The 27,265-nt window shown below is 39.3% G+C and overlaps 1 protein-coding gene across 5 annotated transcripts in view; it reads right to left on the reverse strand.

The window, feature by feature from the left end:
- Positions 1–27,265, reverse strand: part of BICD1 (BICD cargo adaptor 1) — a 174,254-nt gene that overhangs the window by 86,379 nt on the left and 60,610 nt on the right. The gene's annotated exons all lie outside the window — the stretch shown is intronic.

The following is a 27,265-nucleotide window of genomic DNA, read 5'->3' on the forward strand; positions in this document are numbered from 1 at the left end:
AAAGTTACATGACCTAATTCTGGAAAAACAAACAAACAAACAACCAAAGGCATCTAATGTTAAGAATATTTGGCATAACATAGGCAGAAGTTGTCTCATATATCTTAATTCAAGGTGAACACATTTGAAAGACCATGATTTTAATTTTTTTCCCTAATGCATGACAGAAAGATTTAAGTCACGGTAATATGTTATTTCAGCGAAAAATTATCCCTAAAAGCCTGATTTCTACTGAGTTCTATGAAACCACAAAGCAGAGTGCACATTTGTGCCCACTGCAAGCTGTGGCCTCCTTTGCCTACCTATCGATAAGATCTACTTGCCAAATTAAATCCATTGTTTTACTGCTGCTATTTACAGCGTTTCAGAACACATTCGAAGTTTTACTGGCACTATAACTGAAGTATCCCCTTAAAAACTTCAAAGTAAAACCCTCTTCAAAAACTTCTCAGCTTTTAAGTCTGCTTCACTTAGAGAATCCTGTGAACTCAGCATTAAAGGATGCTAAAAATATTCAATAATGTATTAACCCAGCTGTCTTCTCACAAGCCAGTAAGTTACTGAAATAGCAGGCGTCAGCAACTTGCCAAATAGGATTTTCCAAATAACAAGAAATTCAATTTAATGAAACTGTTAAGCACTGGTTCAGTCACTATATCTGTGCATCTAAGATAACTGTTTCAGGAACACTGCTAATAAATTATATCTTACTTTGCTTAATTATACACAACGGCTCACTGCTCCTAATTTGAGATGGAGCAAAAAGCATCAGGCCAATAAAGACCCTGCACGGCAAATTTAAAGGCTGCTGACCCTGGGGTAAAATCAAAACACAGCACAAGAGCAGGTAGGACTAAGAGGGATGGAGAAGCCCATGAATAAATGGGAGCTGAAGTCCTCTCTACCATTTAACTATAGCTAAATACCAGAGCACAGTGATGACAGCCTTGCAGGTGCATACTGTATTTTCCTCAAATGTACTTTGAAGGTGGATTTTCAGCAGATGTGATGTTTAGAATGGCAGTGAATACAGATTTTGGGGAGTGTGCATAGCATAATGGAAAATTACTGAGTATTTCACATTCCATTGTGCTTATGACTACAGAAAACCAACATTTTTTTTTCCTATGAACCCACATTTGAACATTATTGTTTTTATCATATTATTCAGTTTCTTTCTTACACTGCTACCAATACATTCAAAATCAGGGGAAAGAAGGCAAGAAAGTATAGTTTGCTTTCCATATTGTTGGAAATTATGCAGATCCATGCAAACTATGCAGATCCTTGCAAACAAGGAGAGAAATATGAGATGTCTTTTAATTGAAAGCAAGCAAAAAGTTCTGCTTCTGTATTTCATGGTCTGTATAGAACATCAAAAACTTTAAACTTTCCAGACATACCCACTTAAGGTCTTGCATGAGATTGATCACTTTTAAATTAAAGCATATATCAAATTTTTTCAGCTAGTAGCCAAATATTCATTCTATTTTTAATTTTACATTTTAATAATTTGTTTGATAAATTCACCTATTTCTAAAACCTTATAAGTTCTCTATGATGTAAACATTGCAATTAACTGTGCTCACTTATTTCACTGAAGCCATCCCCACAGTAGAAAAAGTTAGTCACCCGAAAAGCTTTACAGGTCATCTAACTTTACAACAGGCACAACGATTGTCTTCCAACAACAAATGGTTTCCAGACCTGAATGGGACAAAACACCTCACACATTAGAGCCCAGACACCATGCTCAGCCAACAGCAGGAACAGATTGCAGCTGGGAGAGCTGGAACATCCCCCTCCAGCCTTCACAATTACCTCCTGAACCTGCTGGACATTAAAGACTCAAAATGCTCCCAGGAGAAGGGAAATCCCTATTAGCAAAAGTCAGTAATGGACAAGAGAGGAACTGGAGGAGCATTTGGCACAGAGGCATTCATTTGTCAGAACCAGGTGCAACTGGCATTGGCATCAAGTGTGGAAGAAAGAAGCAGCAGATGAAGCCCAAACCAGAAGAAGCTGACAACCTGGACTGCAAGATAAAGAAAGTTCACTTGCATTTAGGTCAATTATTGGATACAGACTGGTATGTTTGCAGATGTCTGCAGATGCAGATGTTCCCTGCATTCACCATTGTATAAAATACTGGTATTTCCATAGAATCATGGAATGGCTTGGGTTGGAAGGGACCTTAAAGATCACCTAGTTCCAACCAACCCTCTGCCTCTAAACCAGGCTGCTCATTTTGTTCAGATATTTACAGCCAAGGTAAATAGTTTGGCTCCTGAAGAGATGCTATTCCTGCCTGAAAGTACTTTGTTTCTTGTAATTAGTATCACAGCAGCTTCTCTCTCAGTCAAATTTCAGATGATGTCAGGACAACAAAAACAGGAACAGGCTCTTCCATGCCATTTCATCTTTTCAAATGGATTACGAACAAGTATGTCAGCATATGCTACAGAGTTTTCTGACCTAGCCTTCAAGAAAGTAACCAGGAAAGCCAAGAACTACGGCTGTAGATGCAGGAACAGCGCCCAAATCACTTGCTTTGTGTGATTTCTATGAAGTATTCCAAGTAGGTGCTGTACTATATTATGCAGCTGTGTTAGTTATTTACCACCCCTCTTTTCAGTATGGTGCTGCTGTGCTTGGTATGAGTCCTCATTAAAACCACTTAAAAATCACTACTGGTCCCTTAGTGGCTCTTAGTTTCAGTAATCACAGTGTGGAGCTTTTCCGGCACAGGACATCATTTTCCACATTCAAGTTTCAACTCAGAAAGGGCTGTGTAGCCCTTTATGGCTCCTGCAGAGAACAGTCTGATTTCATCCTACACCAGTCCTGTAATTTCTTTCATGATTTTTCTTGAAAAGATGTTCTTGACTGAGTGAGGTGATACTTTTTTGTAAGCTGGTCGTAAAAGCTGAGTAACAAGATGCAATTAAATGTTGTATATATATATTCTGAGACCTGAGAATTGTGAAAGCATCCTGACTTTTTAGAGGCACCTTAAAATTTGAACCTTGAGAACGATAAAATAATCATCAGCATTTGAGGTCATGACAAAGAATGACAACAGTGGGCACACACAGGGAAAAGGTCAGTCTGACCATGGAGAAAACTGCAACCTTTGAGGAAAAAGCCATTTACTGTTGAACTCTAAATAACCCCAGATGGAAATTCCAGTGTCAGAAGCAAACTAGCACAACAGAAATAGTGCTGTGAACAAAATGGGCACAGATTTGTCAGAGAACAATGGAAAAATTACTGTTCCAGACAACATGTCATATTTATATGCAAATATAAAGAGCAGTAGAAAGCTAATGTGCAGCAAGTGACATGAAATGATGACTGTAAAATAAAAATTACATTTAACACTTTAAAAAAAAGGAAAAAGAGAAGCTAGATTTCTAATTTAGGTGTAGAAAGCAGCACATATGCAAAAGATGAGTTATAAACATAAGTAGGTAACAAAGAACGCTATTTCTGAGTTTCACTTTTATTTTTACTAGCCACCTCCTGGGACAGGAATTCTGAAGTGTTTGCATAGAAATTAATTCTTCTAGTCTGTGATGATTAATAAGAAATAAAACATGACCAGACTGCTATCAGAATGAGGCAGCCTGCCTTTATGGCTTTGACACTTAATGTAGTTTTTCTGATACATAATGCAACAGCATCGAATTGTTCAAATGATTGCCTATTTCAGCTGCTAACTGGCTGCAAAGCAGAATGTATTATGTATTAGTTACCTCCACATTCCTAACACAAAAGCAGGGAAAAACCAGCCTGGGATTATCCAAGAGGGTAGCATATTTCCTAGTCAAATGTCAATATGATACCACAGATGGAAATCTTTGCTAGGGATGTTAGGGGTTAAGGTCAGGGACGGGTCTTATATTTTATGGCACAACTTGAATGCCCACTTATCACTGAATATTCCCTTAATCATTTGCAATTCCATGTCTCTCAGATAAGATGGGAGGTTTTAAGCTTTTATATTAAAAAAAAAAATTCACCATTTTATAAATTTTAATTTTCTTTTTCACAATTCATTAACCAAACCTCAGGGTTCTTTGAAATTTTTCTGCTAAGGAGCAATCAGTGGCAGACACAGGTCTGTGAGGGAATCCCCGCTAGACAAGACCAAGCAGGGAAGCGAGTGGCTGAGCAGGCTCTAGCCCTTCCCTCAAAATCAGCAGGTACAAAATTGCCCCCTCCATAAGACATGATGTATTTCCATTCAGCCACATTATTTCCTTAACTTATCTCCAGTATTTTATACCTGAAGGCTGATGAAATCAACCTGTGTGTACCAGTTTCTTTGCTAGTAAATCCAACCCAGACTTCAGCCTAAATGGTTATCTCTCTCTCCATGGGCTTTCTTACAGGTGGATGCTCAATGCTCAGTTCTGATCACTGGGTTGTTTGCCATTCCCTGGTCCCTCACACTCTGGGTACACAGATTGTCCAGTGTCTTGGACAGGGACTGCATTTGACTCTTGAAGAACACAGGAGGAGTCACCAAGTCTAAGCCCATCATGTTTCTTAGCAGTGCAACAGCAAATAACACCTTTGCAGAGATGACTGATGTTCTCCAGTCATATTATATCTGCTTTCTTAAAACATGGGAAAGTTTTAGGTCTCTAATTTTTTTTCATAATTTAGGTTAAATCATTACACAGTTGACGTGACCTCCTGATGATCATTTAAGATGGCTGAGAGAAGGCAACAGGTTTCCTTTTGGAACCCAATATTGAAGTGATTAAAACCTTCAAATGTAAATACCAGGCATACTGCAATCAAAACACAGGCAGATGCAAGCTTAATGATGACAGAGAAGAAAATTAATAGGTATTGTGTGGATAGTGCATCTGAGATGGACAGCCCATGCAGGGAAGCAGATTGAAAAGTCAAAAACAGATTGAGAACACAGGCTGAATCAGCATGGGCATATAGGCAAGAAAACTAGATCATGAACTTTTGGGTTGACAAGCTAGCTGAAAACAGCTTGATATTTTGCAGCTAGGAAAGTGTCCCATTTGTCTAATTGCTCCTGTGTTCAAGAAAGCAGGATGCAAAACTCTGCTACAGAGAGGCAGAAGATACAAAGATGTTCAACCCCATCACTATTTTATCTTTCAGCTGAGAACAACAAACAAGGTTCCTAGAATTAACCAGTCCCTCAGTCAAAAGGAATATGAGGTACCTGATCAAAATTCCACTGTACCCAAGCAACTGGCTAAGCACTGGTCATTTCAAAATTTCCAGACTCAAGATGATCAGTTTTATGATCTATGGCACACAACATGAATAGGATTTCTGTGTTTGTTTGGGGTTTAATTTTTTTAATGTAACAACATACCTTTTACTTCATATGCCCCATCTTGCAGAAAAAAAAAATAAATGTTTTATACTTGGTTTGCAGCAAGCTAGAAAACTAGAGTTTACTTATTTTTTCTCATGCATCACTCTGTCTTTTGAAAATGGCGAAAATTAAACTTCAAAAGACAGGTTTTTTCAATTCATGCTTTGCTATGGTCACCTGATATGACCTTAAGCAAAGTACTCCTCAACTTCCCATTTGAAAAATGTAGAGGGCAGTATCTGCTATGTAGTGAAAAGGGTGTTATGATAGATCCATTCATGATCTGAAATAAAATATATATATACTATAATTACTACAGGGCAAGAAGAAATGGCCTCAAGCTAGGGGAGGTTTAGATGGGACAGCCAATGGAATGGGCTGCCCAGGGAGGTGGTGACTCACCATTCCTGGAGGTATTCAAGAAACGACTGGATGTGGCACTTAGTGCTGTGGTTTAGTTGGCAAGAGGGTGTTTGTTCAAAGGTTGGACTCAATCTTACAGATCTTTCTCAACCTTAATGATTCTATGAGCATAGCATAGGTAACTGATACAAACCCATAAATGTTACTTGAAGAAGATATTTTATTACCATCTAAAGGCAGAAAGCATTTAACTTTATTTCCACACATCAGCTTACTTAATCAATTCAATAATAATGCAAATGCTGGTGCAATGATAAAGTAATATAAGTTAATATCTGCATGAGAGATTTCACCTGCAAAAGTGACTTGCACGCCAACGTGCTGGAGGTTTTAGCTGTGCCAGAAATACTGAGATCAGATACACAGAAAGCATAAGTAATACTGAGTCTGTTTACCAATGTAGAGCAGTAGGACAAATGTCAACAATTCATAGGCTTTTCCCCAAGGAAGCTTTGGATAAAAGCGTGAAGGATGTGGACGCTTCTGTTTGTTCTCAGTGGATCCCTTCAGTGTCTACAGTCCTCTTGAAATTCATATATCAGATGCTAATCAACAAAGCCTTCAGAAAATACAGAGAGAAACGAGCATTTACATTCCACTCAGCTACAGGCACGGCCACACTTCTACAGTCCCAGTACACAGTGTGCTGATTTCAATCAATACATGAAGCCTTAGGCAACCATGCTGCCTTTTTAAAAATAAGGAACAAAAATATGCCTGATTGTGATGGTTTAGGAAATGTTTATAGACAAGAAGAAAGCAATACCATGGAAATGAACAGTCAATGCTAACCTCCATTGTTCATCAGCAATCCAGTAAGAGGGGGAGTGAATAAGAATTTCCATTTAATTGCCTTTAACAGCACTCTAGATGAGGATTTCAATTCCCCAGCCCTGAGCATTCCCTCCAGGCACAGAAAACACAAGAAAGGGGAAGCTTGTAACAAAGAGCACCACTTATCTACAACACAACTAATTAGTTTCATGCTGGTAATTTTAAAGCAGCTCTGTTCGAAATGAAAATGGCCAATAATTAAATCATTTCTATTAAAAAAAAAAAAATTCAACACCTTATTAATGAAACATAAGATGGCTCAAAAATTTGCACCAATTACTATATTGGTGCTTATGAGTTTGCACTGCTATCGGATCAATTATTCAGCTAATCCAGCTATTACAAAATTCCAAGTAAAACCAATAGAAGCATTACCAGAACAAGCATGTAAGACTGTCATAGATTATTTTTTTTTAACAAAATGTATCTGAAGGTGGAGATGAAACATGCCTTCCATGGAGGCCCTACTACCTTTGTAGTAAACAGCAAAATCCCATTTTTACCAAAACTTGATTTTTTAATTTATTTCCCCCTTCTCTAACTGCTTTTCTTTTTTTTTCCCCCTCTTTTTCTAACTACGAAACAGCTAAGATAATTGCAATTCTGTCTCCTGTGCTTGCTTGAAAAAAGTTGTAAAGAAGGCATGCCAAAATACAATTCTTTAAGAGTTGTCAGCCTGCTGGGACACTCTAGTTATTTCACATTAGCTCCTCATATGTAGACTCACATTCCACAGTGAGAGTACATTTTTAGAGCATTTTAGGAGTGGTCTAAGGAAAGTCATGTTGGTAGGGAATAAAAAAAAAAAAACAAACCCAAAAACATGAAGTGTACCAAGTGCATTCTACATTGCTGCTGCTTCTTCTGCCACGATTTCCCGATGGAGAGAAGTCTCAATGTGGAAGGAAAGATTATTTCCCGCTGCATAGGCTTAACAAAGGAAAGGAAGCAAGGACTCCTATCACAACCAATTCAGACTATTCCAGAGCAGCACAGAAAGAGGAAATAAGGAGTAGGATGCAACAGCATCAAGTTGCATGGAACAAGGAAAAAGAAAGCTGCTGCTTAGAAGATAATGCTCTTTGCACATTAGAGTAAAAAAACAAAACAAAACAATGGAGCAACTCTGTATCAGTGACTGCTGCAGATGTAAGCAGTATGTAAACACATACAAAAAGTGATGAGCAGAAAACTTATTTTATTGTCATAATATTAGATTCATGCTGCCTTTCAAATAGATTCATGCAGTTTAAAAAAAGAACTAATTGTTATTTTCCCATTCCATCCCCGAAGAACAGAACTACTTACACACCTGCTTATTAAATCACCTGAAAACTTTAAAGTAGCGTGGCCTCACTTTATGAGGATTTCTGACATTCGTTCTCCAATTCAGAAGGAAATGGTGTTTTCCTGCTGCAGAACACTTAGCTGTATTTACATATGTCCTATAAGCAATTGAATACCTCTTTTGTTTAGATTCTCTTCTTTTAGTATTTTATACTGTTTTCTTTCAATTAAAATGAAAGAAAGGTCCTTTTCAAACCAAACCATTCTATGAGTCTATAAACCACCTCCACAGGGATCTAAAACTGGATTCTGAGTATAGGGAAGTGGTGGCATTGTTGCTAAGCAGCAAAATTAAGGATTTACTTCTCAAAGAACAGGAAACTCCTCTTCTTGAATAAGAAAACAAGTAATACAGTTGCCATCTTGTCCTCAAAGCACTGTAAAGTGTCACCCTCGGGCAGAAGTCGTTACCCTGAGAATATTCCTTTGTCATACAAACAAAAGAAATTAGAAGCTACAATGAGCAAAGAGGAGGAGAAAAAACCCCTACCTCCTTTAAAGTATTTTTGGTACCTACAGGAAAGGTCTCTGATAATCAGAAGCAGTATATTATGCTTCAAGTGACATTTAGAGATGAGCATAAAGACTTGATCTGCTCTTTTTTGTGTTTCTCAGTCTTTTTCAAACCATGCCTTAATAGCTTGTCTGTATCAGCAAGTCACCAAGTAGATGAGAACTGACTACAATCAACATGTGCAGAGATAAACACTGACATCCCAATCCTCATAAATGCTATTTTTTCCTCAACAATTTGGGATTTCAACCTGTTCACAGAGCCTCTTAAGAGACTGTTCCTATAGTTCTTTGTAAATGAAATGGGAGAACAGAGGGGGGATTTTTCTCAAAAAGAAGCATTTCCTTTAGTGCCTTTCTCCTCTCACCAACAGGCTGAGCGTAACAGCTCCATTTGGAAAACACCAAACCGGTTGTGACTAATTCTTCAATAAATTTCTGCTTGTAATGTGATCCAAGCACAGACCTGCAGAGCTAAATGCATTCAGATGGGATTCTCAGGAGATCCATTCCCAGCGTGCAAAAGGATTCACACTACAGAGCCATCCAGCATCATGCTCTTCTGGGAAGTAAAAGCCAAGGCTGACCAAAGAGTTGCAGAAGGCTCGGGCAGCCCCAAGTGACCAAATATGTTGTTAAACTCACATGATTAGAAGCAGCAAACCTGACTCTCTATGGGCACAGCAATGGCCCTGTTTAGGGTTTATTATCAATAGCCCTGTGAAACAAGCAGCCCTGGAGGAGCAGCAGTCAGGAAAGCAAAGTGAGTTTCATTGCCTGAAAAGCTTCCCAGAGAAGAGAAGAAGGAACTGAGTTTGTTCAGCCTGAGTAGAAAAAGCTCAAGGAAAAGGAGACCTACTTGCATTCTTCTCTTGCCTGAAGGGAGATAAGAGTGTGCACAGGGAAAGCGCAGGAGCCAACGCTCACAATCTGAAACCACAGAAATTTGCACAAGACAAAGGAAAATCCACTCTGAGTGGCATGGCATCAAAATAAGAGGCCAGAGTGTAATGTCCATCCTTGGAGACTTTCAAAACTTGTCTAGGACAAGACCCTGAGCAACACTTAACCTCCAGACTTCAGTCAGGGGACAGACAAGATCACCTTCAGGAACCTATTCCAAACTAAATTCTTTTATTATTAAGGGAGCAATTCTATATGCTGGAAAAACTGGGACACACTTCTCCAGGACTATACAGTTGAAAGAGCTATGACTCATGGCTGGTCATTTTCTTAGCTGTCTTCAACACCAGTGTGAAAGTGAAGATGACCAAAAGCAAGACCACTGCGGTTTTACTGTAATCAACAAATTTGATCATTTAAAGGGAACACGCGGAGATAGGAAATTTCAATGACGAGCATAAACGGGCCTTGATTTTACCTCTTTGGGACACCAGCATTCTCAAGCAGTTTTATTGTAGCAGTCATAAAAATCATAACCTGAGAGCAGGGCTCAGTCTCAGCCAAAGTCGTAGTAACAAGGCAAGACGAGGTTCAGGTCTATAGCAGTCAGGGCAGTAAAAGATCATCTTCCAAACTGATAAAATCTCACGAGCAACTATACTTACAGAATACATGTTTCCTGTATACTCCACAAAAGTACTCCTGCTTATTAAATTTAAAGCCTTAATTTGTCTGGCACCACTTAATATTCCTATTCTCTGCAGTTCTTTAAGTGAATTGCCAGCACAGCAGTTCTCACTACTCCATAGGTGATTAATAAGAATAAACTCTCTCCTTGTGACCACACATGACTTGCTAAACATCAGCATGTGGTAACCAGAGTTGCACCTAGCACAAGTATCTTGGACAACAGAATGCAAGGGAAGAGCTCCAAGTTCCAGTTCCTGGAGCTGGAGTACTTAAGTTAGATGGGGAGGGGGCACATATTAACTTTTAGTAACATAATTTCCAAACTTAAAGGTTTAAAAGGAGAAAGAAAAACTATTCAGAGATTTCTGTTGCTTCAGGCATTTATAGAACCTCCGAAAAATTTAAGTTGGAAAAATCTCCAAATAAAAGCACGCCCTTCAGAACAAGAGGCCAAAATTACAGACCTCTCATTTATTTTCAAAGGAAGGTTTAATTAGAATGCTGCCAGCCACTGATTTACCACGGGGAACTTTTTGCTTCCATTAGCATCGATCAGTGCAGTGCACACAACTGTTTCACACAATGCTACTGCAGCTGGGTGCTTACTACAAGTGCTGGATAATCTCCTGCCTCCAGAGTAAGTGAGATTTTAAGGCATATGGTGGTACTGATAATCATTTTACAGCAACAACAGCTTGCCTATCTAATGCCCCAAAAAACAGTGAGACTCAGAGAATGGGATTGCCATAGATTGTCCCACTGCAGTCCTTAGAGAGGTGGAATTCATTTTGCATAGGGTGAGAAATAAAAACAAACTAAACCAAACCAAACAAACCCAAAATACCTAACTAAAAACCCTGCCCATTTATCCAATCAAAGTAGGTGAAAGTGGTTTGGTGTACACTGCTGACCAGGAGATCTACTAACGAGGAGAGGGACTTGCCTGACACATGAGGTTGCGTGAGAGGGTAGATGGCCTGGCACTCCTCCAAGTACCTCTGCACCCACACCAAATGTGTCTGTCTAAAGTCAGCCTGACGATAAATTGAAGAAGGCAGACCATGCCTCATGCTGTGCATTTGTATACCTGCTTGTCTAAGTGCAGCAGGGCTCCAGACTGATCCCACGTGTCACCCCAACACAAGCAAAAGGCCCAACAAAGATTTAGCTTTATAAGCAAGAAATCTGCAGACTAAGTCGTGTGTCCAAGCACAGCTCTCCAAGTGCTTTTGCCCAAGGGCTCAGCTGTCCCTAGCACTACTTGCCTTTTACTGCATGAACACAGAGGAAGTTGGTGCATCAAGGCTGGGATTTGAAAACCACGGGCTAAACAGTGAGAGTCAGGAATCAGACAACATGCAGGGCTGCAGGCATGTTTATAGGATGGGCTCATCTTACCCCAGCAAGAATTCAGAGTAGTTCCCAGCCTTCTTCTCGGACAGTGTTACATACATAGCACTGTCTGATGTTCTAAACTCCCATTTGTGAAATAAGTTGTCTCCCAGTAAGCAATTTGCCAAGGATAACAAGTTTAAGAGGATAATACGCTTTTGCTTTGTCAGCAGCTTTGTCTCAGGGTGACCTATCTTCCACGACTGTAAAAACCTGCATAAGCGTATGCAAATTGAGCATCTCTGACTTACCTAGTTCTACTGAGAAAGTAACCAAAGAGTTCATTAGCTTCAGCAAAGCCCACATTTTACCCTTGGGTATTTATTTCTAGATGATATGCTGTATTCTGGTTCCTGATTCACTATGTTTCCTCACGTGGAAGTTGCCAGCACATTACAAACAGTTTAAAAACCTAACTTGTTGCAAATCAGCAAAACCTGTCAATCTCAGCTCCTTCAGTGGTCATCTTATTTTGCACAGAAGCTTTCGAACCACTGCATCATCAGAATTTTCCCTTTAAAGTCTTGTTTTTCACAACAGCAGTTCTCGTGGAACAGAAAGCCTTCTTTCCTCCTCTGACACCCATCCACAGGATGCAATGCCCGTGCTCCCACAGAGCAGAGCATCAGCAGCACAGACAGGAGAACACCTCAGTCAGCAGCCAGCAAGGGAGTGCTTAGCTAGCCAGCTAAATCTGTCCCAGCACCGGATGCAGGAGCTTTCCTTTTCTTTCCCAGAAAGGAAGCTTTCACAGGTCTCTGAACTTGATACTTAGTAAACTGTAATGGAACGTACCCCAGTACAAGTTGATGGCCATTTGCACAATTGCAACATCAGAATGCAAATATCAGTGCTCTCCACAAATGATGGTGAATGATTCCTCCTTCACGGACAAAGAGCCTTTGGAGAGTGTCAGGCAAATCCACGTTGGGAAAGGATGTCAGCTAATTTAAGTATTCTACATCAGAAGGAGACAGAGAGCTCCCTATTGACTCTCACTTGGAGGCAACTCCTGAGAGAGTTGATGGTTTCTTTCCTGTCTCAAACTTGAACCTCTGAACTGCAGCACATCTGTGAGTGCATTTGTAGGAAACATATCAATAGAAAAAGAACCACTAAGTGAAAAATACATAAGGTCATCAAACAACACATTCCTCTTGCAATGGATTCATAGATATTCCTTTGTGTCAAAATACAGTTATAATTACATTTACTGTTGGGAATCTGTAAGCCACCTTTAAAGACAGTGGTAACTCCACATCAAATCTATGCAGATAATGTTTAAGACAAACTTTACCACTTTCAGGTCTCCATGTACCCAAAGGGGGACATCACAGAACAAAAAAAAAAAAAAAAAAAGCCACCTCACCTACATGACCCTGACCCTGGGAAAATGGAAGGATGTGTGCTTCTCAACACCTCAACACACTTCTGAAAACCCTGTACCTACAGTTGTGTGCACAGCAACACTGACACAGCCAGGATCCCTGCAAAGGCAGGGAAGAGGCTCTAGTGGAGCTCAGCACCATTAGCCAGGATGGGATGTTGGCAGCAGTGAACCAGAAAGTGAACCAAACCTGCAGGACCTGGCCTGACCACTGCCACGCCAGCCAACCTGCTCTGCACCACACTTCCCAGCACTCCAAGTTTTGCACAGGATTGTTAGGAAAACAAAAAGACTGGACTTAGAAGGCCAAGAAGTATGATCTTGCACTCGAGCTGATGAGTGCCTTCAAATGGCAGAGCACAGCCAAAAGGCTCCACAAGATTCACCCAATCCCACACTGGCCAAGCCAACCCAGACCACCACTGTAGAAAGCTCATCAGCCATCCCTGTACCACACTGCCCCACAATACATGGTTTCTGAGCTGGCCCCTCATGACAAGAGTTGCCTTTTTTGCTCAAAAGACTGAGTTAGTGAATCCAAGCAACCTCCAAAAAATTCTCAAGAGTTGGTTTCCCTTTACAGGATGAATTGCAAACCAAAATTGTTAATGTACCACTGGGAGTTGTGACAAGATCCCATAAAGCATGGCTGGGAAGGAAAAATGTAGGAAAGGGAGAACAGAACTGAAATATTTTTAGTAAATTTCTAGTATAATGTTCTCATACATTTCTGCCCTAATGCAAATTAAAGAGGCTGGCAATATACAGAACTCACACACTTAGAATGCTAGATCTCTTAAAAGAAATCGATTAGGACAGGGTTCAAAGGAAAAACAAAACGAACTTACCATGGCTGTGCTGTTTGTTACACAGATAACACCAAGACACTGTTGTGAATTTACATGCACATACACCTATTAACACACCAGTGATGATGATTTTGGAACGCTCCAGGAAATGGAGATGGATTTTTGACTTAGAAGGCTGTCCAAAACCCTAAAGCAGCTTTGAAAACAGCAACTCACGTGGTTTTATTCAGGGTTACCCAATCCATTTTTCCTAATACGCTTCAAGCAAATTTATGAAGGTCTCTTTGGTAGGAGCGTGTTACGGCTCAGCTGGGCCAGCCACGTGTGGCATGTCATCTCACAGCTGAGAAACACAGGCACATGCTGAAACTGTGCCCAGAGAGATCACAGGAACAGTAATACAGGGGAGAGGAATCGAGCATCTGGAACCTCATCATAGCCACATCTAGGGTAAAATTCACCACTTCCACTCTCCTGATTAAATGCACGTGCTAATGACAGAGAGATGATAAAGGTAAAGAAAAGTGGAGAGGGAAAAAAAAGAGAAACAATCATGTAGCATAACAGAAGATATTTGAATTACTGCCTTTAAAAGTTCTTCCAGATAATACCTGGCATGCTGTAATTTCAGACTATAAAATTCATGTAGATACTGTGCAAGAACTCAAACTGAACACATACTAGGTTTATTGAGCTGTGCTCAGAAAGCTCTATCGTGTAAAAGCAAAAGAAATGCAAAATGTTCAAGTGTTTAAAATATTTGACTTCTTGAAAAACAGCAAACAATTGAGACAGCTCTGCTGTCATAGCAGTATATTTATTATGAGACTAGTCCCAATGGGTCAAAAGGTTAAATGTCTGAGCCACTGTGAGAATTACAGGAGGCAGGAAACTATTTCATTAGATCCCAAGATAATCACGTTTCATTGCTGACCCTGGCAATACAGCACAGAATACAAATATTAGAATGACAGCACAGAGCAATCCTCAGTGACAAAGAATAGGTATATTTGAAAAAAACCCCGCAGACTTCAGCTTTTCATTTCAGTGAAATATCAGACAGGAAGGTCTGAGGTTTAGGTAAGGCCAGAGTAAGAGACAAAATATCTGTAGAAACAGAATAACACTATTTGTTGAAAGCTCTGATGAGCGAGGCTTCTCAGGACAGAGCCACTGAAAATAAACACAGAAAGAGTGGCAAGACTTCACATTGTGATACCATCATAAAATTTGCTGCAATTCAGACTGAGATTACGTGCTCAACATAGAGAGAGGTCTTATATGTCCTGCACTATGAAGAAGACTAGACTAAACCTTTGTAACAATTATTAACAACTGAATGATTCTCATTTGCAACCTGCATTGCTGGAAGCATTTCCTACGTACAAGATTTTAAGTGGTGGCATGGAGAAATGCAACTCTAAAGAAAAAAAAAATAATTTATTAGCCTCCTTTTAGACAGGTAACCAGTGACAGTCATCCCCTTCAGCGACACTGATTACTTGCTGTGAAAAACGGTAAGTTAAATACCTGGGAACATGTTACTCACTTGATACATCTAAGCAGAAGCAACACTTCACATGAACTACCAGCCTGTTTCAACAAGAACCTGGCCAAGTTCCTTCCAAGGCACTGAGGTGGTCACTCAGGTCCTCTGACTGGCCAACTCCTTTGTCCATCGCACCTCTGAAAAAACTCAGACTTTGTCCCTGTGACTTCTTTTCAACTACTTCGTGACTACCACTACGTGAAAGAGGGGATGAAAGAAAAAGGAAATAATCAAACAAAGGAAAATATATTTATGCCCTTTCATTTCTGCTTTCATAGAAGTAACTAGTTATAAACTACTCCCAATTAATTTCAATTGCAAGAGGACTCGTCTACTTTGTCTATCAAAAAAGATGGTGTTTACCTAAGGAAGTAAATCTATTTCAAGGGTAGAAAAATACCATGAAACAAGAGTTATTTAACAAAAAAATGAAAGAAGTTAAAATTAGACAAGTCAAAATGAGAAATGAATACTTTAAAAAGTGATAGCAATGGAACAAATAACTAGTAAAACCACAGCTTCTTCCATGTTAAAATTACAAAGTCACTGTATTACAACCTGAAAAGGATGAAAATACCAGTAAAGGATGAAAATAGCAGTATCATAGCAGTATTTAGAGAGAAGTTAATAAGTTATTAGGAAGAATCTGTCCATATATACACCCATACCTATGCATACATATTCTTTTAATATTGCTCCGTAGCACACATTTCCATGGGAACCTGAGAAATCTGAGAACCCCAAGGAGCAGAAGAAGATGACATCATTAATAAACAAATTAATTACCTGACTAAAAACCTGCTAGTTAATATCAGTCATAGAGAACCCAACATACATGATGAAGACTCAGTTAATAGCTGGAGTCCTTTGCCTTCTATGCCCTACATGAGCTACATAAGCAGTTGTAGCCAGACACTTAGCATGTGCATCTGGGTGTAAACATCACATGGGTTTGAGAATGTGAGTTATAATTATGAAAAAGTGAGTGCAAGTGCATTAATTAACCAATTACATTAATTATTCAACCAATTAAGTTAATTTTCTGAAATCTCACTTTCCTCTTCCAATGAGGTCTCTCATTGAGTTCCTGCACTGTGATGGGTGGTCTATAGGTAAACAAGCTGAATGAAGACAGGCACCTGCATAAGACAACAAAAAAATCCCAAAACAACCAGTCTGATAACTCATTTAGACTGCTCATAAAAGACTGCAAAATCTACCACTTAATTCTTCTTTTCTTTCAGAACTGGGTCCACAGAATTGTTCCTGGTCTGTATCAGTAAACATGGAAGTTGACAAACTGTGTTTGTTCAGCCTCGAAAAAAGAAGGCTTAAGGGGAAACCTTATCACCATGCTTCAGTAAAGGGTTGGCTACAGTGAACTGGTGACATCCTTTTTACAATGAGTCATGTGGAACAGACAAGGGACAATGGGCACAGGTTACTCCCAGGGAGATTCCAACTGGACACAAGAGGAAAATATTTCACCATGAGAACAAACAGCCATTGGAATCATCTCCCCAGGGAAGTGGTGGATTTCCCAACAGTGGACAATTTTAAGATTTAGCTGGACACAGTGCTGGACCATCTTGCCCAGACCGTGCTTTTGCCAGGAACAGTGGAACCCACATGATCCCTGAGGTCCCTTCCAATCTGGTATTCAATGATTCTGCAAAGGATTATCCTACTATCGTTCACAGGCAAATGCATTTCAAGTATTGGTCTTCAGTTTGCTGTTTACACTTGGTACATCTGATTACCTGCTTCTGAAGACTACTTGTAAAGCTTGGATGAAACAACTGATAGAGACTGTGAACAGTCCAAACAATTAAGGACTGCTGAAAGTCTGTCCTGAGGAGAAAAACAACAGTCTGCAGCAGCCTCAACAGCCTAAGAGATTACTGGAAATGAAATGGCTTTGCTTTCAGTGCTTCACTGTAAGGTAGTTTGAAACATTCAAGTAATCTACATAATAGAGTATTACAGAATTACCCAGGGGTGGTGAACTGATCAGCAACACCCACGAAACATGGACTGAAAGGACCTCCATCCTTTGTCTCGTCATCTCCAAAAAAGGGTAAAATAAATCGTCCGAAGCACAGACCTGTCATTGGGGTTCCAGTTCATGGACAGAGGATATTTTTAAGTGGCAGTTAGGAAATGCAGAATGATTTTTCAAGAGCATTAAAATAAACTGGAAGTGGAAAATTGAGTTTGCAACATCTGAACAGCATGCCTTCGACATTGTAGCGTATGAGAAAAGGAGCCAAACGCAGGAGCAGAAAAATAAGACTTAAAAAGGCTGAAAATAGTATTAAAACCAAAAGTACTGAAGCCCCAGAGCAGTGGAAGTTGCAACAGGACACAGAGGAATGCAAAGCCAAAGAATGTAATGCAATAGCAGAAGGATTGTGAAGAGGACTGTGCTAAGGCACATGCAGGAAAAGGAGGCTTCAGCAGAAAAAGGGGCAGTCATCTTTTTAAAGTGAGGAGTTAAGAATGAAACAGGAAAAAACCTAACAATAATTGGAGCACAGACTGCCATTCATGTCATGCTGGAGGCGAAAAAGAATCAGGAGGAGACTGCTAATCACATACTGGGTAATAAGCAAATACCAGGTTCAGAAAGTTAACAGGGAAAACAGATGCAGTAACAGCCACAAAAGTTGGAGGAAATTCAAACAGCTAGAACAGAAACACCTAGAGTGCATCTTGCGGGATTTGGTCTAACTAAATATAGTACATGCTCTCCCCACACACCACTAGACCAGAAATAACCCAAATGCAAAAACTTTGTGACAGAGCACATTATGAAATACAGAGAGTCAGGGTTCATGAGCAAAGCAGAAATGAGCAAATTATTACCGAAATGAAATTAGATGCCAATCAAGTCAGAACTGTACCAAATTTCTTTAAGCATTTAAACAGGGAGACACAAGTGATTTGCAATGGAAGGGTAAAATATAGATCAAAATCAAATTACTCAAGGAACCAGAATAATAGATTACAGAGTTGGGCTCAATGCAGAAATGCAAGCTAATCCAATAACTAAAAATGAGCTAATAAGATGGACTTGATGAGTCCCACAGTGCTTTAAAGGCTTTGCTATAATATCAAGATTGCCTTAATGTTATACATCCCTCAGATCTTGCATTTTCTTATCGCTCTTCACCAAGAAGAAAATGCTGGGAACTGCAGCTGTTTGTGCTCAAGAACAAGAGGGAACATATTTAAAATGAAGACAGCTTCAAACTAACAGTATATGAAGGATGCAGTTGCCTCTTAAAGGTGATCATTGCCTCACCAGACAAACAGCTTTCTTGAGAGAACTTGCAGATAAATTCTGAAAGATTGAAATATTTTACAGAAAGACTGTAAGATGAGCTTTTTGAATGCTTTTTAATAAGGATGAAGAAGAGCCTGTTCAAGTGATATAATCTATTACAATGAAGATAAAGCAAACTTCATGGATGAAGAGGAAACCAAAATAAAAATACGCAAATTAACCTGCATTAAAACTTCTGAGCATGTCCTTAAATGATACCAGAAACTGAAACACTGGGTAACATCTGGCAATAACTAGAGGGATGGGAGAAGATACAGCTGAGATAAGAAACCAGTGCTTTAGTGAAGAGTCTCAGTGAAAACTGAGGGACATGAAATACCAAAGGTGATGGTTACAGGAAAAAAAAAATCAAATTAGGATAGCAGTCATCGTTAATTTGGGAGGGCAGGAAAACTCTAAAGAAATCCCAAACAGAACCATCCCTGCATATGAACTGATTCCAGGGCCAGAATAAATAGTATTTAACAGGCTTGAGTACCAAAGGGATAAGAGGAACTACATGGACAGAAGACGCAGTTCAGAAGCAGATCGTGAACACATAAAGGACCTGGTGTTCCAGCTACTAAGGGCAAAAAACAAACAAAAAAACCCAACAGGTAATTAGCAAGGGATAAATTTCAAATAAACGTCCAAATAAAGACATAGGAGCACAACAAGCCATCCTAGGCAGATTGTTTCTGAAGGACAATATTTTGGTGCTGAACAGGTGTCTATGACAGAGGTTAGTGAGAACTGGATTTCTATGGTTCACCCACACTGGACAGTAATAGTGCCCAACACAAAAGAAACAGAAAGGTGGGAATGTCCAAGTGAATGTACTAATTACTGGTCCAGCCCCACAGTGCCAGTACAGATATCTAAGAGGCTGAAGAGGGACTGCAGTTTATATTAGAGAGAGCAGATCAACAAGTGGCCCTGCATCACACACAGCTCTGCAGTCTGATGAGTGCTGCAGCAGGCAGTAGACTAGATCCTAAATACCCAGAACAGTCCCAAATCCAATAAAATGAGCCCTAAACCTTCCCACTTCACAAGCAGCTCCAGCTAAAGCACAAACAGCCAAAGCACTATGAATGTTGGAGGGGCAAAATGGTGTTCAGCAGTACATTTAGCAAAGTTAACAAAACAATGTTGCTACTAATTTGTTTTGATGTTCCAAGGGTAGCAGTACTGTCCCAACATGCCACAGGCTTTTTTAAGCACACCTGCTCTTTGTCCACCTACCATGCTACAGTTATACTCACAAAGATAATTGATAGCCACTCAGTTACTAATATTCAGAGGTGGATGCAAATTGAAGAGAGAGAGAAAAAAACCAAATAAACCCCACAACAAACAAGACATTCCATCTTGATCACTTTGACAGAAGCAGTAGAATTGCCTCCAGACTGTTGATACTGCAAGAACACCATTTGGTGTCCTCTCTTCACCAAAACTGGGTATGAGGTCATCACTCTGATATCCTGGTCTGTCTTGCTACATATGTATATACTGTGCTATTGCCATTATTAAGGAGATGTATTTCTAGTACTGGGGCTATGTTTCCATGGACACTCTGCTCACCTGGCCTTTAATAGCAAATTAAGATAATCAATACAATGACTCTTCTAGCCTTCAGATTTACTCTGCTCTGAGCAGTCCTGGCCTTTTAAAAACATATCTGAAAAAAGCTCATTATCCTTTCTTTTCATAAATTTAACACTGAAGTCCCTACACTGGTAACTATTGAGTTGATTCCAATTAACTGAAAGTAGTGGTTTAATATCATAATTATACTGACATGGTCACTATCCTCAAAAGCCTAACTTTTAGCTTGACTATTAAGAGAATTCATAAGCAAAGAATGCATCCTATGTAGAAATCACCTATCATCAAGGAGTTTCCCAGAAGAGAGTCAAAAGTCAGAGAAGAGTTACAAGTTAAGAAACCTTATTGTAAATTCAGAAAAGCTTCCCATGTAACCACACTCCTTTTGCATTACCTCTCTGCGTGCGTCAGCCCACCTCTCCACTACTTGACCAAGTTAATTATTCATTAACTAACAAAAATTATTCTTCCTCCTAGATAGCTGAAACTTACAGATACCACTTCAGTATGAATAAATAATAGCATATTGACAGGAATATGGTGTTCATATGGTCAGGAGGATGGTGGAAATAGATCAACGCTCATTCTATACCCTGAGTAAATACCACAATGATCATGGTTTTAAACATCAGCACATCATTTTGATGATGTTTTTCAACACCAAAGTGAGGACAATACCCAACATTTTTCCAAGAGTAGAAAGTATCTATATTTATGTGCCTCAAAGGCCTTTGAATCTTAAAAGCCAGGACGTCAGTGCTTTCTAAATATGAAGTCCCTCCTAACCTAGTTTCAAACTGGGCACTCATAAGTAATTCATTTATGTTGTTATTTTGGTAGTTTCCTGGAAAGATTAATGCTAGTTAGTATTTCCCCTCAAAAAATGGAACTGAAAGCCTTTTCTAGATCTAGGACATTTCATATTTTTAAACGCAAAATATATAGTAACCTTTCAGTTTAAAGAGCATGGAGTCTGCGATCTGGTAAAGGAAAAGAATCCAAATCCCTTCCCTACATTCACCTTGACAATCCACAGCTATGTAAACATCTTCCTATTTCTCAAAAAAGGTGACACTATTTATCATACTTCGATTTTGGTGTTTAAATTATCAATTAGGATAATGTGTTAATGTCTTTAGTCTGGTTGCTTAACTTTCAATGGAACTTTTGTTAAGAGCAGTCCCAGAACAGAAGTTTTTAATCTGTTCTGAAACAGACACATGCTATAAGCATTATTAATGCCAGTGACAGTAAATTACAAGTGTCTATACTCAAAAGTTATATGCTCTTTATAAGTGAGATGGTAGAAAATATTTCGCTTAAAAAGAAGCCAGAAATTTTACATTCTCTCAGATTACAAAAAATCTTCACTTTGTAAGCAGTTTGTGTGTGCACAAGTCATCAGTTAATGCAGCAATTGTGCTTCAGAAAATCCACATCAGTATTTGAAGGTAAATCACATAGCAGGAAGGACAGAAATGCTACCACAATTCTCTGTTGACATAATAGTGGTCCAAGTAGGCAAAAATCATAACAGTAAAGTTACACAAGCAATTCTAATGCTGCTGAAATAGCTTCACAATTTGCAGAAAATATCCATGTTTTTTCCCCAAAGTACCATGGATGTCAACTGTGACTATTACCCAAACCATAAAGGTTAGTGCATTTCTGTACACAGAATTTCAATTGGCAGAGAGCAGTTTTGAGATAAACTAATTAGATTTTAAGCTGTTAAAACACTGACAGTGAGTGATGGCCTGGCTGCCTGCCCTATTATTTCTGCTGAACCAGGAAGAAACCCTTATGTTAATAACAGTACATTACTAGAAGCATTTTAAGATAAGACACTACCTGTAATAAGGAGCTCCCATTAGTGCAATCTCAAAGCACTTTACAATGGCCACTAAAAGATCAGAGTATTAAAAGCCAGCACTGGTGACATTCAAGTTGGGGTTTGTTGTGAAGGACAGTGTTGAAGTTGTAAGTTCCCCAAAACCCTTGCAGTAAAATGCTCGTAAAAATATGTTCAAACGCAATCAGCAACAAGTGCAAAAGGAAAATACAAACCAAACATGAACTTGGAATGGTCAGAAAAAACCCTGATGTTATTTCTGGTTTTACTCTGAAGTCCCATCTGATTCTTTATTCAGCTGTTATTGCAAGTGGAACAAGCAGAAATCATAAGGAAGACCCAGTCAGTTCCCCTAAAATACAGTTTAGCAAATGTACAAGGATCTACATGCTCCATGTAGGGGTTTTTTTGCTATGTTTTTTTTTTTAGGGCAGTTCTCCAATTATCAGTTAGTGGAACTTCCATCACTGATCTTCAGGCATTATTCTGTAAAGTAACGTTCATTCTTTTTTCCACTAGGTTTCTTTTGCATGAGTTTGCTTTATCTTCATTCCAGGGGTTCAGCAAGAAGACAATAGGTAATAGTAATAAAATGAAGAAAGCAGAATGGGGAAAAATAAATTATATTTTATAATTGAGTGTTTTATCACAAGCCTTTGCCACGTTTTCAGTAGGCACAAAATTAGAGCTTAAAAAAGTATCACTAATTGAAAAAATCTACTACAACTTACATATACATATGTGTGTATATATATATATAAAAATATATACATACACACATAAGTCCATTTATAGGAGCAGAAACAAAGGCAAAATGGAGGTTAATGCCAACTGAACCCATTAACATCAGAGAGCTCCAGGAGTGCCTGCTACAGATTTCCCTCCTTTTCTTCACCAGGACTAATGTAAATAAATTATTTCTTTTTAAGAAAGAGGTTACATGCCTGAATATATACATTTTGACTGTTACTTTCTAGCCACGTATTTGCTTTCCCCATTTTCTCACTAACAGTGCACCTAACATCCATTTTGTGAGAAGAGCAAACTGCTTACCCAGAATCCACAGACTATTACATGGCAATAGCAATTCATTCACTGACATGACAGAGACAGCAGCATATTTGTGCATCCTAACACCTTGATCAATTTTATTGAACAAAGCTGCTGTCCATTCTAAAACTGTATCTGTAGGAAATACCCTGAACTGTTTTTTTTTAAATAAGTTCAACCACTGCTGAGTACTCTAGATCCCTCTTTAGCATAGATCTCTTGTAATTTTTAAAGTGAAAGAAGGAGTGAAGCTCAAATATTTAAAGTCACATTTCCTCATCCACAAAAGCACCCTCACCTCTTCAGAAAGATGGGGAGTTAGGCTGCTTCTTATAGCACATGAGATGCTGACACAGCTGAAGCAAATTCAGCTTCAAGGCTGGTTAGTTTTCAACTTCTGTTTTCACCTATTGAAGATAACTGAAGAACCACATTTCTGAACACGTATGAGAAGTAAACAGAAAAACACTCAGTAATTCTAAGTGCATTTCTAACAATTGCAGACCAATTTTCTGCTTTCAGTTATGAAACGCCACTCACTCCCTGCATGTCAAGGCTTTTAGATGAAGCTGAAACTTACATCTGGAATCTCACAGCACAATAGGTAAAATGAAAAGCTCCTACAAAGATGACCACTCCCCTATATTAAAACTGCACCTGATATCTGGGTCAGCTGGAAATATGCTCACAGTGTCAACACAGTGGGCAAGTCAGCCTGCAATCTATTATTTCAACACTAAAAATAAAATCTTTGATTAAAAAAAAAATCAGGTATTTTGCTTTCCATTTACTGTCCCTTCTTTTCCTTCTAGGAGTCAGTTAGAGACCCATCAATTATATTTTCAAGCTGCTTTGTGATAAGTGTACTTTCACACCTAATTACTCCGCTCACTCTATCAGCCAGAAACCATCTCATTACCTTCTGCAGGTACCCTCTGGGTTTATTCACAAGATCTTCTATAAAGGTCTGGGACAGAATTCATCTTCCCTGACTAAACAAGCTGTTTTGAATCACCTATCCTTTTCTCTCTATTACTTCAGAACATCTGTCCTATTATTCCACAGAGGTTTCATGCCTCCACAGCCTGTATTTTCACAGCATCAAATTGACAGGATCAAATTCTGCAGAGTTTGGGGATTATTTTTTATTTTCCTTGTATACATCAGCAGCATCCTACAATAATCAAGTTATAATACCAGAAACGTTTGCTTTATGACAATGGTAATGAATACTTTCTAATATTTATAAATACTAATATGTGTGGATGTATATATATAGATAGATAGATGTAGTAATTATAAACAGAGATATTTACTGCAGTGAGAGCATGAAAACACATTTAAGTAGTTGGATCTTGTACTTAATTGAGCTGGGGGAGGGAGACAGGGGAAGGATTGCTTGTAAGAACTCCCTTCCCTGCTTGGATTTTGTCCAAGTTGACTTTGTAATACAAAATAGCCTAATGAAATACTAAAGATTATTTTCCATGCATATATTAAGCATGGATTGCTTTTAACTTCTTCTGAAAAAAAAAAATCATATGGCTTATCTACAAAACAACCATACTCAGATATTATACCCTGAACATTTTCGGCTAATTTTATAGTTTGTGCTGGTCACTTCTACAGTTATTTGCTTCACTGTTTTAAAGAATACATTTTTCATTAACACACACAAAAAAAAAAGCCGCCTCAGAGAAGAAGTATTTTCCCTCCCACTCACTCCCCTACACAATTTATTCATTCAGCAGTCCTGGAAATTCAGCAGGGATTTATCAGCCTTCTGTTCAGTCACAGACCAGCTCCAGGGACACAAGTAGGAGGGAAAAAAAAAATTGAATTGTGGTTGCCATCAACACCAAATCTAACTGAATGACCTTCCTGATAAATTGCAGGAAAGAAGATTTAACACAGAAAGAAAAATTATTTTATTTACTGATAAATGCTAAAGAAATAAGATCACAAAGACAACCTGAAACTTCAGTGAATGAGGCAGTTCAATAAAAAGGAGCTCCGTATGGCTTGAGAAATCAAACCAATTGTTCTGAATCTAAAAGACTACAAATAACTGCTGTACATGTCCTTGTGCACTTAGCCCTGTTAAAGGAAGGCAGGGCACAGCCTTACCTCTGCCAGGGGAGATGTGATATCTGTCAGCCCCCGCTTCCCAGTACGTGCCTTGGCCATGGATGAACTAAGGAGCATGTGGATAGATGAAGAGGTGCTCAACTATTTAGAACTCAACCAAGAAAAAAGGCTTCATAGCAAGAACAAGTCACTAAACCTAAAGTAGCCTAGTAAGGTACCTCCTCAGGTAGCCAGCCAGAGGAGACCCATGGTCCCAGGAAGTGACTGACCTATTGCTCTGGGAAAAGCTGCTACAGCCACCGAGAACATCCCTCAGGCTCCAAGGAAAGAGTGAGCATGAAGCACCAGCCACAGATAAAAATCTGGCACCACATGAATGTGCTCAAAGTAAAGTTTTCTGCTAAGAAGTCTGGACAAAGGTGGCTTGATTTTTCTGGTTTGGTTTGCGGTTTTTGTTTGCTTGTTGATACTGAGGTTTTATTTTTTTATATTATCCCAAAGACACAAAGATAAAAGCTACTTTATGAAAGACACAAAAGCCTTCCTTACAGTTTAAAGAGACAGGTTGTACTTGTACCAGCCTCCACCAAGAGGATGGGGTCCCTGGGAACACCACTTTGATAGCACACAACAGAGAGGAACTACAGACACTGTCCAGTGCCATATGGCCGCACCCAATTAGCTGTGAACGAGCTGGCTCAGGCACTAAAATGAGTGTGAGGTGGCACAGCTGGGGCCAGCACGGGCTCAGAGCTCACTGTGAATTAGGCACCTGGTGGAGGGCCACAATAGCCTACTCTGCTGCTTCCACAATCCATGACAGGTCCAGTCACGGATCTCTCCCCGTGCCACCTCACTGTGCAGATGTATCTACCACTCCCCTGCGGGCAACCACTTCCTAGTGATGTGGCAAAGGAATTAACCTCCAGGAATGTTCAAAAGCATGTCCAGCATCTACGTACTTAAAAGCTGAAGGCACATAACACATGCCAAAAGAGAGATTGCTTATGAAGACAACCATTTCCCCACGCTGTTGCAGTTGCTATCTTGAGTCATTGCATGAGCATGTATCACAGAAAAGTCTCCCAGAGAGCTGATGTGGATTTGGGAAGGCTGACGTACAAATGTTTCAGTTTTTAGCCACGGACAGTCTCAAGGAAAGCCATAAGAACAAAATCCAGACCTTTGCTCAATCTCTGGGGATCTCATGAAAGCTTTTCCTCTCGTCATCTGCACCTTATTAAGTAAAGCAGGTTGCTCCGAAAAGTCAACTAACAAGTCAGTTCTGCCAAGGTAGAACAATCAGTCACTGAAGGTGGGCACACCTGAAGCCTTCATTTGTTCTGCTAAAGAAAATAGGAGTACAACCTACTTTCAGCTTTGCTTGGTATATTGTTCCCCTTAATGCTCCCAGATGTTTCCAGGTTCCTGGCTGAAGTAGTTTTCAAGTAAATGGTAAATTGCAGTTTTTGCTACCCACAGCCCACATTCTTACAGGGCTCAAAGTAAGGCTATATGGACTGTGAGGTGCCTAATTTTAGAAAAGGAAATGTATCTGCCCACCTGAAATAACTGATGCTACAGAGCAGCTGAATGTAGTGGCAAGGTAAGAAAAAGAGAAATTCTAATTATGTCTCAAACACGTCTCGTCCAACCAGTTGCAGAAAGGCAAGACAGAAGGTGAGAATTAAGCAGGGCAACTGTCAAAAAATTGGTTTTAATAGTTTTTAATCAGAAACTAGAATATCTGGCATTGTTATATCATCACTACTTATTCAAGACTATTTTTACCATCCCTTATACATTGCCATCTTGGAATAGAGGTTTATCCATAGGGTTTTGAGAATCCTGAGAATCCATTTAGATAAGCAAGTTCCCACATTTATCTTCTTCCTGGTACCTATAAGAACTTGGCAGTAAAGTGAATTTAAGTCAATTGACATCAAGGCTACATTTCGGTTAGTTACTCGTTCACCCTCAAAGAGAATTAATTTCAGAGCTGCTAGGCATCACTAGATCATGCATTCAGAGCCACTCACAAGCTCTCATTTAGGCAGTTGGATTACATGAACCATTATTACAAAAATTTTTGGAAGTTACTGGGCACCGCAGATTTTATCTTGC

The sequence above is a fragment of the Myiozetetes cayanensis genome, unplaced genomic scaffold, assembly GCF_022539395.1.
Source record: "Myiozetetes cayanensis isolate MyiCay16 unplaced genomic scaffold, myiCay2020 scf3, whole genome shotgun sequence".
In the NCBI taxonomy this organism is placed as follows: domain Eukaryota; kingdom Metazoa; phylum Chordata; class Aves; order Passeriformes; family Tyrannidae; genus Myiozetetes; species Myiozetetes cayanensis.